Consider the following 12,680-nt stretch of genomic DNA (forward strand, 5'->3'; position numbering starts at 1 on the left):
TAAAAATATACCTGAACATTAAAACATATAGAAAGATATATGTTTCATTCTACACATGATTTGAATGGTGCCATAAACAGGACTATAAGGTTAACAAAAACATGCTTACCACCATTAGCTGTGTTCTTGACCTTTTACTGACTGACCTCAAAATGAACCGTGAAACTAGACTTCGTTGTAATCATCCCTGTACAGTTTGGATTGACAAATTTGTGACCGCGGCAGAACACATATATGACGAAGAAGTGATACCTATATGTCGAGACTACTCTGTAGCATGTGATAAAAAAATAGGCTAAAATGCTTTTATTTGTGTATTATGCACAAGTACTTGACCTAACAATCAGTCCTGTAAAGTTTCACTGAAATTGCAATAGTGGTACGGACAAACTTTCAAAAACAAAAATGATTAAAGGGCTATAACTCCGACAAAATTCTTTTAACCATGAAAAGCTGATTATATGCACAACTAGACATGGTACTGATAATTCCTGTAAAGTAAGGATGAAATTGCCCCAGTAGTTTATGAGGAGTAGTGGGGACAAGTTTTGTGACAGACGGACAGACAGGCGGACAGTGCACAACTAGACTTGGTACTGCTCATTTCTGTAAAGCTTGGATGAAATTGCATTAGTAGTATAAGAGAAGTAGTCCGGACAAACTTTAAAAATAAAAATTATTAAAGGGCCATAACTCTTACAAAAATCATTTTTTGAACCGGAAAATGCTGACAATATGCACAACTAGACTTGGAACTGATAAATTCCTGTGAAACTGCCTCCAAAGTTTTAGGTGTAGTCCGGACAAGCTTTTGTGTATCTGGCAACACACAGAAAAAACACCTTTTTAAAAAAGGGCCATAACTCGGCCAAAAATCATTCAACCTGAAAACCCGTGCAATATGCGCAATGACTTGGAGCTACAGATCAATCCTGTAAAGTTTCATTGAAAATTGCATTAGTGGTATAAGAGAAGTAGTCCGGTGACTTTTATAAGAGTCACAAAAGTAGCCCGTTTACGAAACTTTAAATGGAGATGGGGGCATTTAAAAAGTGTTATCTAGGCAAAAGCAAGTTTTTTATTCTTGGGCACTGTGTTGATTTAAAATGAATCGCTTAAAACAAATCATGTAGGAAAAATTATCAACAGGATGTGTGACCTTTGACCTTGGTCGCAATGACCCTGAATTTTTATACACGGCACTCAGGGCCTTCACCCCAATGATGAACATTTGTGCCAAATTATATTGAAATCCCTCTTATGCATGTAAAAGTTTTGCTCCAGACAAGCGTTTTTTCTATTTTGAGCTCTAAGCTTGTTGACCTTCACCTTTTGACCTTAGAGACTTTAGTCTTCATGTGCAGGGCACTACGTCTCATTTGGTTTGGTGAACAATTTCAATAATAGTAACTATTAAAAATTTCCTCCATGGCCATGTTTAGAAAATATGCCTCCGGACAAACATCTGGATATTTAATCATCTCCAGTGGATCCTTGACCTTGCAAATATTAACCTAAATTAAATGTGGTCTCACACCTGTTAGTCATGATAGTTACAATTTTGCTGCTACAATCCATCAATAAATGATGGACTTAATGGTTCCCCTATACACATCTTTCAAATTTTTATCTGAACTTTGACCTCTATGTGTAAACCTTTGAAACTTTGGTCGCAGGGATCTGAAATTTTGCGTGGCGACAACTCAAAGCCTCACAAATGGTGAACATTTGTGCCAAAGTTATATTGAAATCCCCCTATGAATGTAGAATTTTTGCTCCGGACAAGCGTTTTTCAAAATGAGCTCTAAGTGTGACCTTGACCTTTGACCTTGCAGACCTGGATCCATGCCATGGAGCAACTTACATATCAATGGTGGTGAACATTTCCATAAAGTTATTATAAAAAATTCTTCCATACATGTTAAAGGAGATATGCTCAAGACAAAATCTGGATATTTTTCACCATCTTTAGTGACCTTGACCTTGCATATTATTTGACCTAAAGTACATGTGTCACAGCCGTAGTCATGATAATGACCATTTGTGTTACAATCCCTCAATAAATGATGATTAAATCGTCCCTATACACATCTTCATATTTTTATTAAACTTTGACCTCTATGTGTGACCTTGACCTTGGCTGCAGGGACCTGAATTTTGTGCGTCGCGACACTTTCCGCCTCACAATGGTGAAACATTTGTGCCAAGATTCATATATTGAAAATCCCTCTATGCATGTGGAAGTTTTGCTCCCCGGACAAGCGTTTTTCAATGAGCTCTAAGTGTGACTTTGACCTAGAGACCTAGTTCATGTGCGTGACATGGCCTCCATAATGGTGAACATTTCTATGAAATTTCATTAAAATCCCTCCATGCGTGTAGGAGATATGCTCCGGACAAAATCTGGATATTTCATCATCTTTAGTGACCTTGACCTTGTATATATTGACCTAAATTATATGTATCACAGCCATAGTCTTGATAATGACTATTTGTGTTACAATCCCTCAATAAATGATGACTAAATGGTCCATATACACATCTTCATATTTTTGTCTGAACTTTTGACCTCTATGTGTGACCTTGACCTTGGCTGCAAGGACCTGAATCTTGCGCGCGACACTCCGCCTCACAATGGTGAACATTTGTGCCAAGTAATATTGAAATCCCTCTATACATGTGGAAGTTTTGCTCCGGACAAGCATTTTTCAATGAGCTCTAAGTGTTACCTTGACCTTTGACCTAGAGACCTGGTTCATGTGCGCGACACTGCTCCTTATAGTGGAGAACATTTCTATGAAGTTTCATTAAAATCCATCCATACATGTAGGAGATATGCTCCGGACAAAATTGGACGCCGCCCGCCCGCCCGCCAGGGGCGTTCCAATAATACGTCCCGTTTTCAAACGGGCGTATAAAAATTATTAAAGGGCGATTACTCTTACAAAAATCATTGAACCGAAAAATGCTGACAATATGCACAACTAGACTTGGTACTGATCATTCCTGTAAAGTTTGGATGAAATTGCTCTAGTAGTTTATGAGGAGTTGTCCGGACAAGTTTTGTGACGGACGAACAGGCGGACGGACAGACAGACAAGACAGACGGACAGACAGACGACGGAGAAGTGATCCTTATATGTCGCCACTACTCCGTAGAGGCGACACGAAAAGAATTTGCAATAAAAATATCATGTGTATAAAACATAAAAAAGAAAAGTAATTCCTGGTTACACACATTCCCTGTAACATATATAATTATGTATATAATTATGCTTATAAAACAATTTTCAAACATCGAAGAATACGTAAAGTATGTACTGCAAATATTTGTACATATTGTATGTAATCATTAAAATATATGCATTGAATTTTTATTGAAAAATTTGACTTAGTCTTAAATAATTATTTTATTACCTCCCTTTATTTACATGAAATGTTACTTTCGGTAGTATCTTTATAAATAATACTTGATGGAACTTACAAAATTGGTAAATCTTATTTTGAGCATCATATTTATGATATAAAACCATAAAGAATTGTGTTACAGGATTTTTAACGATTGGCCGAGCATTTCATATTCTTTTAATTGCAGGAAATTTCTAGGAAATGTTAAGCAAAGTACATGTAGTAAATGTGTTATAAGGTGAAACAAAGCAGTGGTTCCTCAGTTTGACACTTTAAGAATATGTTCGCAGCAAAAACTATGCTTTAAAATCCGAACCCTTACACTCTTACCTTAATCTTAACCCCAAAACACCAACTCTATCCCCTTACCCCAACCTTAGAAGTTATCTGGGTGATTTATTAGAGAACCATTAATATTGAAGAAACTAGGGCTATCACTTAATGTGATTAAGACTGATTCGGAAATGTGGAAGTTACTAGAAACAAAAAACCTTGTAAAGAATTGAAATAGTTATGGTTGTGGGCAATTAAAGATTGCTGTGGTTCTTGTACGTTGCATTTCATTTCAATGAAGTTGACCATTAATGAAGTTTTATTAAATTAATTTGTAATAAGTCCAGATAGAGTTACGGTTTTTGAGCACTGCACATTCTCTCAATGTGCTTGGCCACTGTATGAAGTTGTATTGAATCCCAACTACTAGTTTTCATGTTATGCACTTGACAAGAAAAATTAACAAAGGGCAATAATTATAGAATTAGTCCGAATAGATGTATGGTTCTTGTGCATTGCACTTCATCTCACTGCGCTTGACCATTGTTTGAAGTTGCATCGAATGCCAAACATTAGTTTTCTAGTAATGCACTTGGCAAAAAAGTAACTTGTGTTGAATTCCAACCAGTAGATTTCATGTTATGCTTTGCGACAAGGAAAAGCAACAAAGGGCAATCAATCTATTATTACTCTGGATAGAGAAATGGTTCTTGTGCATTGCACCTCCTTTTGCTTGACAATTGTATAAAGTAGCAAACATTAGTTTTCAAGTTATGCACTGGACAAGAAAAAGTAATAAAGGGCAATAACTATGTGATTAGTCAAGATGGAGTTATGGTTCGTATGCGCTGCACTTTCTCTCAATGTGCTTGAACATTTTAAGAAGTTGCAATGAATTCCAACTAGCGGTTATGTTACACGTTATGCTCCAGACAAGGAAAATGCAATGGAAAAGTAACAAAGGACACTAACTCTATAATTACTTTAGATAGAGTTATGGTTCTTGTGGATTGCACTTTATCTTACCGTGCTTGACAATTGTTTGAAGTTGTTTGGAATTCCAGTCAGTACTTATCAAGTTATAAATACCTAACCCCCAAACTTTATTTATATTAATTAAATTTTTAAATGTTAAAATAGCTGCAATATAGCCTCTAAGTTTTTATTTATATTGATGTTTGGAAAAAAGGAGAAATAACTTTTCACCGTTACAAGCAATCATGTTAACATAATCAGAATTTATTTTATGTGCGTTGTAAGGCCGATTTAAGGCACGATATAGCTTGAAAGCTTTGGAAAAAAGAGGAGAGCAAATGATTTGATATGCTGCACAAAGGTTTTTGACCAAGAACTACACCAAATACTAAACAATTCTTTAAAAAATAAATAGTTTCACATTGATCAAAATAATTATTTTGTCTTTTACATCAGTCCATATTCAGCTTTTTCAATATCAAAATGTTCATTGTTACAATAGTGGAACCATTTACATATATTTAACTGAATCTACGCAGGTACTCAAACCTTAATGTAAGTGAACAATCAGATACTCAGACGGTTTCTTTACCTTTTCTAATAGTAAAAAACCAAACATATGGAAGTTACAAAACCTTGTTAATTATATTTCATGGCCAATATTTTAACACTTAAAATGAATGGAAAAAACACACTTGCAAAATCAACCAACAGCAACATAAACAACAGCTATGACAACATATTTTATCAAGCATAACATGCTTCTAAGACATGTATAGCCAGTTCCTTTTCAAACTAAGAATGACAAAATACAAACAATGATATATGTCACGTGTCCTTAAACAATAAAATATTTAGTAAACTCGGCAGAGAAGGTAGAATTGTACATTTTTTTCTACTGTTCTTATTTGGTGAGACAAAGCTGTTTTTGTATTTAAGCATATATAATATTATAATAAGTATGTAAATACCAAATGTAAGATATAAACGAATGTCCTTATGTCATAAATTTATGGCACCAAATTAATTGTGTTAGTTTTTCCGTAAAAACATGGCTAATATATTATTCACTGTATTCATCGTTTTTGTTAATGTGTGTTGACAAATCACGACAGTGAACTTAATTTTGAAAATTAAAATTACTTAATTAGAATAACCTATGTTTTATTTCCCGAAATAAAAAGAAAGAAAAGGCAAAGAAAAAAGAAAAGTACAACTGAGTTCTCCGTAAGAAGCATCAAATATGTCAGATTTTATTCCAAGCTATGAAATTCGGTACAACACAAGCAAATGATATTGAAGATCATTCAATAAATAACTGTTTTAATAGCGCGAATAAAAAAGTCAACAAAAACTCTTATAACAAGTTTACTAGACAGGTTATTGAACCACTGGCCATAAAGAGTGTAGACACGTCGTTTTTGAGTGATACGAAAAGCGTTGGCGAGTATAGACGGTGTGGAACCCCATATGGATCTCAAAATTGAGGATCGGTAAAACTTATACATGAATGTCCACTCATCCAGATGTGAAGTATAACACCAGATGTCAAAAAATATGATAAACAAGATCAACAAGGAAAGGCGGCGTTAAATGAACGCAACCACCATATGACCCAGCAACAAGAACCAATGGCAAGGAGCCCAGGCGGACCCCAAACAAAAACAATGTGTAATAAGCTCAATCGCAGGGTAAGTTTTCACATTTTTTAAGCAGTTATATAAAGTTCAAACATTCTTTTAAGAAATTTTAATCGAAATGTGATTCTACCCTCACTGCCCCTCCTCTATATAACCCATTTTTTGAATTGGATTTCTAAGCAGTCTTTATCGAAATATTATTTCCGTCGTGTGTTCTGGTGTGTCCAATGCAATGCAATTTGAACAAATCCTGATTGAAACATTTATTGAAACTTGGCTACAAACGAAGGAAACGCTGCTCAAAATTGCATTTCAGCTCCATATGTGCTCAAGAGATCCATAAGTGTAGGATGTAAAAAAATTAGCGACACAATTACGGATCACTATCATAATGCAATGTATACTTTATTCATTCGTGATTTATTCTGTAATAAAAAATATTCGGAAATAGATAGATGTTCACCATGCGGACTTAAATAACTTTGTAATTAAAGAAGTATCAATATAGAAAGAGATCAAAGACATTCTACATACCAAAGGTATTGACTATTTTTTATTGTCTGATAGAAACAAGTTTATTTTGTCAAATACTTCCTAGAGACCTCCTAAATAAATAATTATTAAAACCTGCATTGAAGAGTTACGAACTAGTCTAACGTGAGTTTGAGAAAAAACTTATGAAAGTTTTGTAAAACACCCCCCCCCCTTCCCCTTTTACTTAGTGGACCAAATTTAAACAACTTTTTTTTATTTTTAGTTTTTTTATTTCTTTGGTTTGGGTTTCATTAAATTTTTTCTTATGTAAACATTTTTCTTTTTTTATGATAAGCCTGTCCGGCTCTTCCCCCTTTCGCCCCTGTCCCTTTTTTGTTTTTGGGTCCACAGGGCCCCCTTGCAAATGGTTTTTTGTTGCTACGTTTTGTGTCGGGTTGGGTTATTTAACGCCCGCTCTTTCCCTTGTTGATTTTGGTCAAACATATTTTACGGGGTTACGTTAGTTTTTTAACAAAAAGCCAAATTTAAAATACAAAAAAGCACCCAAAAAATTTTGCAAAAAAGTTAGTTAAAAAGGGCCCCTAGAGCCTAAATTGGCCCTTCATAGGTGGGTCGTGGATTTCCCTTATTTGTCAATAGTTTAAACTTATAACCTGTGCCCCTTATATATTTGTTTTAAGAAACTTAGTTTCTTGTATTTGGCGTTTTTTTTTAACTTGGGTGGTTCCAGTATTCCTACTTGAATACTGTATAATCACCCTTAGAATATGTCGCCTGCTTTTTAAATTTGTCTTTTGACGTCATGTCTGTGATATGCAGGCTTCATATCGTCCATGAACAGGCTCAATCAAACCGAGCCTGCAACATTGTCAATTTTGCCGTTTTGGGCTTTCTTTAGGGATTCTGTTTATCTCTATTTCATAACCTGAGATCCCCTTTCAAAATTCCACTTTATTTATATCTGTATATCTGTATTATGCAGGCTTCGTAACCTCAGATCTCCTTTCTAAATTCCATTTGATTTAGTTCAGCCCAATGTTTTTTCGTTTAGGGCACTTGGAGACCATACGCTGCTTTTCATGGAATGACACCACTGCGTTACAATGAAGGTTCCATGATAACCGCCGTATGAACACATCTGCGGAGGATTCTAAATTCAGAATTTCACCATTTTTGTTTTAAAATGTTGAATTCTGCTTAAGTTTGTGCTAGGGGGCGTGGACGGTACTTTCTAAGTTTACCGTCCCATAAAACACCGGGGCTTTTTCAATCAAAACCCGAGGGCGTTTTCTTTTTGCGGGCAAAACCTTCCCAATGGTGGAACCTCTTTTGTGTATTTCAAATGGGAAAAAAGCGGGCCGTATGGTCCCCGAGCAAAAGAATGTATGAGCCGTAAACGAGATAACAATGGGCGGAACTATATAAATGTAATTTTAAAAGGGGATCTGAGGTCAGGAAGCCTGCATATCTCGGTATATAACATCGTTACAGTGGCAATTACTTTTGCATCTATTTTAAATACATTTTATTCGTTTATGAATAAAAAAAATCGCAGTTAATTGCCGTTTATATTGCCAACACGTCTGGCTATATGTCAAGAATTTCAAATATCAATCTTAAACAATTAAAGTGCATCTGCACTTTTATTAGGAAAACACTTTCATTTTTTGAAAAATAGATTAAATGGCATAGAGTTTGAAGTAAAAGACAAAAATAAAGATCAACAAAGGCAAAGGCAAAGGCAACGTTCACAGGACGCAGCCCCCGAATTTTGTAAACAAACGAAAAAAAGAGAAAATCTACGGAGTACTTAAAAAAACACAAAACAATTCCACGAATAAAGATAACAATGATTCTTGTGAAAGGGGATATAAGTAAGAGAATTACGAGCATAATCAAGGTAAAAGCAAGAATAAAGATCAACAAGGCAAAGGTAACGTTCACAGGACGTAGCCCCCTGACTTACCAAAGTTAGGCACCAAGAAGGCACCAAACTAAAACCTGGAGTGGACATAAAGGCGGTGAAAAGAGAGGGACATGTAAATCCATTAGCAACAACGATACAGTAAAACATACAAAAAACTTAATATGTTTAATTTGAATACAAGTATTAGGCTAAGAGCGAGGTTTGGTGCACCATTAACCGGTTTAAACTCCCCAGCAGTCATTATTATGCTGCTGACCGTTCCAAGGCGGCGCCCCTCTGTGTTCTTTAGATGTATGTCAATGTTGTTTCATACTGTTTTGGTGACACTTGCTTGTGTCCCTTGTTATTTTCTCGTCTACGGTAAGTATCTTCCCCCTTTACCCCTAGTTTTTATTTCTTTGATTAACCCCCACCCCCTTTCCCCTGGTCTCCTTCCCTTTGCCTTTTGACTTTGTGGGCCTATTATTCAATCATTTATTTGTTTTCTTTTAATTCCTAATCGGTTACAAATTATTTATCATTTAGTGATTAACCTGTCCTGTTTTTGTTTGGGGTCCGCCTTGGCTCCTTGCCGCTGGTTCTTGTTGCTGGGTTATATGGGGGGGTTTGCGTGCATCTTGTTCATCATATTTTGATAAAACTATGTATGGGAAGCTGCGTTCGCTATTATAGGTCAAAAAAGTTGGTACTTTCTTACATAAAAAAGCCAATTTTTATGCGCCCTTAAAAAAGCAAAATTCGTTATTTGAAGTCGGATATTACAACTTTTTCACAGAAATGATCACCATATTTAGACGTGTCGCGCACAACATTTTGGTCGTACCTTGAAGGTCAATGTCACAACAGGACCTTGAAGCAAAATCGTATCCCGCCCATAACTTCGTTATTTGAAGTCGGATTTTAAAACTATTTCACAGAAATGATCACCATATTGAGACAAAGTGTCGGTCGCAAGTCGGTAGATAGATCTCATTGTGTAGAAGTGCAGTGTAAAGTGTGTAGAAGTGCAGTGTAAAGAACAGTAACTCTGCCTTGTCTAAGTTTGGAATTATCATACTGAACTTTGTCTGGAACATAACTCTGAAACTACAAAATATATACTTTTCTGTGCCGAAAACCTATTCAGGGAGCATCACCCGGTTCAACCGGCTCTTGTTAAAGATTTTATGCATATGAAAGTGCTTCCGAGGGATCACTTTGTTTGCAGATTTTTATACTTCACAACAGCGGGTGTTAATTTTAGTGCCGTGTGGCAGCTCTAAAAAGTTGCCCCGTACTTCACTTCAATATTGTTATATTTTTCTGGTCCTTCGAGATCATTGATGCCAGCACTATAAGTGAAGAGAATTGAGTACCGCTCAAGCCGGTGCTAGGGGACATGAGGGATGTAGAACTTATTCATTATCCCTCATGTATATTAAAATCTCGAAACAAAGTGATCCCTCGGAAGCATTGTATCGCAACAAAATTACTTAAGAAATTGTAGACTCGGTTTGATTGAGTCTGTACATGAGGGATAAAGAATAAAAAAAAACATGTTCTACATCCCTCACCCCGCCCCCCCCCCCCCCCCCCCTTTTATATATATAATGAAGCATATACAACCCAATATTATGTACAGACTCAATCAAACCTAGTCTGCAATTGTCTTGTTATTTTGTTGTGAATAATGCTTCCGAGGAATCACTTTGTTTCCAGATATTTACTATAAGCAAATAAACAAACATTGGCATGATCACAAGTGCATGTAACATTTATTCCTTTTGATACAAACTATTTTGGTTTTTTATTTGCAACAGTTTCAAGGTTTAGTCCCTTTTCTTCAATTTTCTATACCCTTCCCCTTTTTATTTATACTTAAAACATTTTTTATGCTTTCCTTTTCTCACCCCGTTTCTCTCATCACAAGGGGCCCTTAAACCCCATACCCCCCATTTAACTCATCTTTCATTCTGCTTTCTCTCCGAACACTCCATATGTAAACATTTAGTTAGCCAAGCTCTCCTAAATATATCCATCTTTATTCTGTTAGCTCCCTCCTTTCTATTATTTTCTGTTTTCCATTTTATTTAGTTCCGCCCATTGTTTTCTCGTTTAGGGCACACGCTTTTTATTACTTGGGGACCATACGCCGCTTTTCATGGAATGGCATGGAAGTGTCACATTGAAGGTTCCGTGATAACCTCCGTATGAACACATCTTCGGATGTTTCTAAATTCAAAATTTTTACTATTTCATGTTTAAATGTTGAATTCTGCTTAAGCCGGTGCTAGGGGGCGTGGACGTAACTTGCACTTTTCCAATACCGTCCATGAACAGGCTCAATCAAACGAGCCTGCAACATTTTCAATTTTGCCGTGTTGGGCTTTCTTTAGGGATTCTGTATTTATCTATTTTATGATCACATCCGTGTTATTTGTGCCGTGTGGCGGCTTTAAAAAGTCTCCCCGTACATTTAATCAATGATGTTATATTTTCGATCCTTGAAGATCGTTCAGCACGACATTATTGTTGTGCTTGTGGTATTTTAGTTTCAACTTTTCGGCATTTTCTAGGTGGGTGGTTCCAATATTCCTACTTGAATAATGTTGAATCACCCTTAGGATATGTTGCCTGCTTTTTAAATTTGTCTTTTGACGTCTTATCTGTGATACGCAGGCTTCATTGAACGCCGCCTTTCCTTGTTGATCTTGTTTATCATATTTCATAACCTCTGATCCCCTTTAAAATTCCATTTTATTTAGTTCCGCCCATTGTTTTCTCGTTTAGGGCACACGCTTTTTATTACTTGGGGACCATACGCCGCTTTTCATGGAATGGCATGGAAGTGTCACATTGAAGGTTCCATGATAACCTCCGTATGAACACATCTTCGGATGTTTCTAAATTCAAAATTTTTACTATTGTAACAGGGACACAATCTGTCAGTCTTTATTATATGTCATTAAGAGAGTTGTTTCCCTTGGACCAGTGTTATTCTATGGGTCAGTGGTTATGATTTCCCGCCAGTTTGATCATGTGACTATTGTGTTCAGTTGAGCTCACGTTTTCTAGGAAGAGACATGTACATTGTCCTCATGGTTTTTAAATTTTTGTGATTTATGGAATATCAGTATTATTTATAAGGTATGTAAAGTTTAAACTGCTTTTGATGATTTCCAAAGCATTAAGTATTGTTTACCTTAATGTTGTTTTTTAATTGAATTATGATAGTGAATTTGATAAGTAATTTAAATGGTTGCTGTGTCTTATTTTTGGACTCTAAGGACTGGTTTAATATCGCAGTATCATATCTTTCTTTTCTCAATTAATTAATAAATAAATAATCTCACATTCTATTCAAACTCTATGCACATTGTTTACTATAATTTGCAGGATAGTAACAGCACACTGGAGAGAGAGAGAAGAGTGTATATTGTAAATGTGTTGATGTAAACACTTAGTTCCATAAACTAGTAAGTGTGATATATTGCTGTAAATGTACAAGTGTTTTATGATATTGTATGATAAAATGTTTGATGTTAATTAAAAGCCACTGGAATGAATATGATTGATTGATTTATGCAATTGAATATGATTGATTGATTTATGCAATTGATTGTGATTGATTTATGCAATTCAAGAATGTTAAATGTAATATATATTTAGAATGTGTTAATTATGTATTTTCAGAGTGTGGTTACTTGGTTACTTGGTTACTTAGATGATTGATTGTATTGAACTAGCTATAGTCTTGTCTAAGATACATGCTGTGTCAACAGAAAATAAAAGAGATAAAGAACCTACAAATCCTTGACTTTTATTCACCCTTTCAAAATGATAAATTTCAAAGGAGTTACACTATTTCATGTTTAAATGTTGAATTCTGCTTAAGCCGGTGCTAGGGGGCGTGGACGGTAACTTGCACTTTCAAATACCGTCCATGAACAGGCTCAATCAAACCGAGCCTGCAACATTTTCAA

The 12,680-nt window shown here is 35.6% G+C and overlaps 2 long non-coding RNA genes across 2 annotated transcripts in view; both read left to right on the plus strand.

Annotated features, from left to right (window-relative positions):
* LOC132729099 (uncharacterized) overlaps positions 1-12,680 on the plus strand; it is a 290,758-nt gene that overhangs the window by 141,216 nt on the left and 136,862 nt on the right. The window lies entirely within an intron of this gene.
* On the plus strand, positions 11,629-12,557 carry LOC132729106 (uncharacterized). Its single transcript, XR_009625569.1, has 3 exons — positions 11,629-11,844; positions 12,094-12,173; positions 12,391-12,557. It is a non-coding gene; the product is annotated as an uncharacterized LOC132729106 (long non-coding RNA).

Source organism: Ruditapes philippinarum, unplaced genomic scaffold (genome assembly GCF_026571515.1).
Source record: "Ruditapes philippinarum isolate M1 unplaced genomic scaffold, ASM2657151v2 ctg658_1_1_1_1, whole genome shotgun sequence".
Classification (NCBI taxonomy): domain Eukaryota; kingdom Metazoa; phylum Mollusca; class Bivalvia; order Venerida; family Veneridae; genus Ruditapes; species Ruditapes philippinarum.